The sequence below is a fragment of the Adiantum capillus-veneris genome, chromosome 27 (assembly GCF_014529385.1).
Source record: "Adiantum capillus-veneris isolate H3 chromosome 27, ASM1452938v2, whole genome shotgun sequence".
Taxonomy (NCBI): Eukaryota; Viridiplantae; Streptophyta; class Polypodiopsida; order Polypodiales; family Pteridaceae; genus Adiantum; species Adiantum capillus-veneris.
In genome coordinates, this window is record NC_140957.1 from 40,461,303 (window position 1) to 40,466,731 (window position 5,429).

At 40.8% G+C, this 5,429-nt stretch overlaps 1 pseudogene; it reads left to right on the top strand.

Moving 5' to 3' along the window:
- The first annotated feature begins 3,546 nt into the window (after positions 1-3,546).
- On the top strand, positions 3,547-5,220 carry LOC147421830 (uncharacterized; annotated as a pseudogene).
- The last annotated feature ends 209 nt before the right edge of the window (positions 5,221-5,429 follow it).

The window sequence follows — 5,429 nt, forward strand, 5'->3', positions numbered from 1 at the left end:
ACTGCACAGGCAATTCATGCACTCTGTTTTGAAAAAGCAATAGCAACTTCTACCCACGGTCAGGACCATAGATAGTAATTTGACGACCCATTGTAACTTACTGACACCCGCTCCCTTCTAAACTCTCACCCGCTCTTCTCTGCAGGTTTGATTATCTAACAGACAAGTCTATAAATAGATTAATCTAAATTATATTATAATATTTATGTTCATTATCTCTTAAATATCATATATGTAAAATTCCACTTATAATATGAATTTATGTTGCGTTATTTAAATTTTGTAAAAGAGAGAGAGAGAGAGAGAGAGAGAGAGAGAGAGAGAGAGAGAGAGAGAGAGAGAGAGAGAGAGAGGGGGGGAGAGAGGGAGGCAGAAATTCAAAATTGAATATTAGAAGTTGTCAGGATCTTGAGAAAAAAAAGATCTCGATTGGGACAGAAATTGCGATGGCTACGTCATGTCATGATAGCTGTCTTAACTAAAAGACGTTGACAGTTCGTCATAATAACAAGCTCGCACTTGCGCTCATTTAAGATTGCCACTCATTTGAGCTTTGCCACTCTTATTCTTTAGTGTTTGTAGGATTTTCTCACATTGAAGAACGACCTCTCCCTAGCCTTGCCCTCAAAACGCCCTCTCCCTAGCCTTGCCCACCCCCTACTATCACCGCGTCCTCACCCTCCTTGCCCTTGCTCTATGCTTTGTTGTTGGTACGAGTCCCCCACCTTCTCGCTTTCCTTGTGTCCACTTTGGTTCTACACAGTCCTTTTGATCGGGCAATCGTAGGTGTGTATGTGCTAGCAATAAGGATATGGTGGTCTATTTCTGCTCACCTTCATTTTAACCTTCATTTTAACCATTACTGAGTACTCACCTTAAGGATATGGTGGTCATTCTTTGGTACTCACCTTACCATCGTTTTGTAAGCAGTGGCTGACCTTGGTCTTGGTGGAATAGTGAACAACGACGCCTCAAGCTATGCAGAAAAGGATCCTCAAGCTATGCACGCCGGCGTGCATCTCTACAGCGTCAAGAAGGTGTGTGATGAGAGAGAGAGAGAGAGAAGAGAGAGAGAAGCACACAAGATAATCACGCAAGAGAGAGAGGCGAGTGAGTTGTATGTTCTGTGCAAATAAAGCGTCTGCATAGAAGGCAGAGGCTAGCCCTTGGTTTTGCTGAGTCGGAAGAGCTGGGCCTGAAGCATTGCCTTTCACTGTAGCATTTGCCTTGCTGTGGGTATGCACGCCGGCGTGCATACCTACACATATCTTTCTTGCTGTGATGGTCGAGGGTAAAAAACGGGCATTGGCTTGGGCGGCAATACATAATGTTCAGTGTTCTCAAGCATCTGATGCTCTTCCTCAGATCGCTCCAAGATTATTCCAAGATTGAACTAGGGGCCTGAAGCATTGCCTTTCACTGCAGCATTTTCCTTGTTGTGGGTATGCACGCCGGCGTGCATACCCACACATATCTTTCTTGCTGTGAAGGTCAAGGGTAAAAAACGGGCATTGGCTTGGGCGGCAATACATAATGTTCAGTGTTCTCAAGCATCTGATGCTCTTCCTCAGATCGCTCCAAGATTATTCCAAGATTGCACTAGGGACCTGAAGGGGTTTTCCAGTTTAAAAGGTTTTATAGCGGTGAGATTCAATGCTTTCAACACTGGTTTCGGCAGAGGTTCCATGGCAGCTTGTGTAGTTCGCAACAACTCTATGGCATCGTGGAGTTTTTGGATTTCTTCTTCTGGGGCCGAGTAGGCAGCTGGCTTATTTACTTTACCCTTCTTTGTTGTTTTCACAACTACAGGACCATTATCCGCTTTAAGCTGCTTAGCATTGGCATTTTGGATGGTGACAGAGTCGGCCGTAGTGTCTTAACAGGATTTTTTCAATTTCTTCTTTTTGTTACTCTTATTTGTAGATGTGGTGCTCTTGCCATCTTTGGCTACCCTTTGTAGTGATAACAGGATCAACCTTTGCTTGGAGTCTAGTGAGGGCGTTACCGCTATGTATGCTGCTTCCACGGATATTTCTTGGCTTGTTTGCATCTTCACTTATTTATTAGAGATGGGGAAGATGTTTCAGCTGGATGTAATTAGAGATAATGAGGCACCTTCACTTGAAGCCCAGAATGCTGACACTTTCCAGGATGATTTATTTCGTCGGAGTTTTGGATTTGCTTGCTCCTGACCATCATTTATGGTATATCCCGGGCATCATTTATGCCCTCTGCGTGCTCATTTTAGCGCTTATGTTTACTTCCAAGTCCCCTTCTCTGGATTTTTACAGAACCATACCATACTGTAACTCTACATACACTTAATTTCACACAACCAGAGAGAGAGAGAGAGAGAGAGAGAGAGAGAGAGAGAGAGAGAGAGAGAGAGAGAGAGAGAGAGAGAGAGAGAGAGAGAGAGTTATCTTGTGGGTGACTAAATTGTATCAATTGTTCATCCCTCGTAACCATGGTTGAATTCAAACTTTGTTGAGTGTTTGTTTTTGTTTTGACAAATAGGTCAACTACGTAAACTGCCATGCCACATCGACACTTGCTGGAGATCTAGCAGAGGTATCTTGAAAGGGCACTCATATCTCCTTTCTTGAAAGGGCACTTTTCTCATTTGTTGCGCATTCATATTTCTAGAAAGGGCACTCATATCTCCTTTCTTCGGTATCTTGAGCCCTTTCATTTTGGTCCAAACTTTGGCCAACCGCTTGTACTCCTTTCTTAGGTATCTTGAGCAAAGGTAAGTACAGGATTAAACAAGCTCATTAGTAGCATGTATTTTGAAAAGCTAATATGTGGATTATTTTCTGAAATAGTGTATCTTGGATTCGTGGGAGCCAATTTCTTCTACACAGAACAATTCTATAAGATGCCGACAAATCCGAAGAAAGGTAGAGGTCTACCTCCTACACGAAGAGGACACCCTCCTTCCAGGTACGTAAACACGACGCACACTTACATTCATTGCCTGTAGGCATGCACGTCGACGTGCATGCCTATAGGCAGTATTTCAAGAATATGCTACATGTCGAGCACATTCTCAAAATACTGCCTGTAGGCATGCACATCGACGTGCATGCCTACAGGCAATGTATTTGAATATGAAGCTCATTCCATAAACAAGTAAATTGAGCATATATTCAAAAAATGTCTCTAGGCATGCATGCCGACGTGCATGCCTAGAGACAGTATTTCAAGCATGTATTCAAAAACTGTCACTAGACTTGTTCGTTGAACATGCCTATTGACGGGTATGCCTAGAGACAGTTATTGGAATTCTTAAAATACCAACTCTAAGCATGTATAAAATAAGTTTAAAGGACTTTTATATGGTAAGATTTCGATTGTCTATAGGTTTTTTGCTATCTTAAGGATTTGAAAAACCTCGTGTGAGGTGTCCAAACGACTGAAGTATTTTTGAAATATTATACCATGTACAAAGGAAACTCTGCCCGTTTTTTTTGAAGATATGATTATTTTGTTTTATGTAGTCCTTCTACATGTGGACGAACTGGAAAAGGTACAAGAAGCAAAAGAATGTCTGTGCAACCACTTGACAGTGGTGATCAACTGTCGTCAATATCAGTAACAGAAATGTCAGGGTATCATGACACACAAGAGGATGAAGTTTATTCTATGGACATTGGTCAAGGGTCTACGCATGAGGTTGATACTATGCATGCTATTGATGATATGGTGGCTCCTGAAGAGAATAATCTTCAAATTAGTCCATGGGAAATGCGAGCAGAGGTCACTTCAGCTGTAGAGATTAGTGAGGAACAAAATATTTACATGCATAGAGGTGTTGATATACTACAGACCACACGTATGTTCAGTTGCTTTGATTGTCCCTCTATACCATTGTGTAGGCTGATTCCTTATGCTAGAGTAAGAGGACTTAGAGATGATCTGAGTGGATTGAAAGCTGCATTTGCAAAAGAAGGGTATATGCCAGAAAAAGGTGCTTTCATTGTTTCAGTTTGGACATGCAAGAAAGAGAACTCCATTGTGACAGGTTAGTTTAAAGTTGTTTTTGATATCATATCATGGAGTTTTTTCATTGTGTTAATCTTTGTTTTCTTGCTTTGAAGATGACATCAAGAAAAAGTGGGATCCTCTTTGGAGAGAAATTAATGAAGAGTTTGAGTCAGAGCTTAAAGGCCAATCAAGATTTGCAGATCTTTCCGACCACATGTTTTACGTATGGGAGGGCAACCATCGCACGCTTGCATGGACTGAAGCAATCAAAGAGAAGTTTTCAACTTCAAAAGAAAAACATTGTAGGGTGCTTTGTACTATCATAGATCCCACAAAGGTTCCTGAGATTGCTTTACTGAGCAGCTTACAAAGAATGAATGTGTAAGTTTCTATGAAGACATATTTTGGAACTCTTGGAATAATTCATAGTTCAAGCTAATCACTTTGATTTTTTGTAGTATGAATACACATGCTTTGGTGGCTAATCATCTTCGAGATGAGATTGTGAATACCAATCACATATGTGCAGCAGATCATGAAAGCTATTTGGTGACACTTCCTGAGAAAGACCAGAAATTAATTGTGACAGTGCGAAGAAAGTATGCTACCAAGGGTACGGAACCTTGGTATCCACTCACACGGCGCTATCTTGGCATGCTTGTCTTTGATGTGAGTTTTTTAACCTTTTTTGCTTGCAGATTATGTTTGGGGTTTTTCCATTGTCTCATGAACAAGTTAGTTTTGCTTTTAGGTTCAAATAACAAAAGAAAAAGCGTCTAGATTGTCCCAACTTGGTCAACAACTCTCTGAAGAGGAAAAAAACAACGAGGAGGAGAATATTAATCGATAAATAGTACATAAATATCAAGAACGGATCGGAAAGGTACATTTCACTATATAAGTGTGAAGTCGTAAGGTCATTATGGTTATAAAGTATAACTTGTTATTTTTTGAAGTGTTGCAGCTATTGAATATTGTGGATCCTAATCTTGGGACAGATTGGTTGGCAAGGATTATGTCGCTCAGATGGGGATATGATAGTTGGGCAACTTTAGAGAAATTAAATTTGATTGCTCTTCATGATGCTCCGGTACAAAATAAAATCCAATGGGTCTCACTACTTGAGTCTGACAAAATCACAAGGGAAGCTTTTGGTTTAAAGAAAGGGGATCATGTGTTTCGACAGTGAGTATTGTTGTGCTTGCTTGGATTTTTGTGCATGGATTACTTTGACTATGTTATGACTTTGTTGTTGTGTTTTTTTGGTGTAGTTGGCTTCGTAGAGAAGGCTATCTTGCTCGTGTCTATGAGAGAGCAACACAACTTGTTTCAAACTTTTTGGATGTGGCGGGAGGAGTGCCATTACCACATGATAGCACTCTAGGGTTTTACTTTGATGAAATAAAATTTGAGGCTAGACCCTATCTTTTTCCATTGGAAGT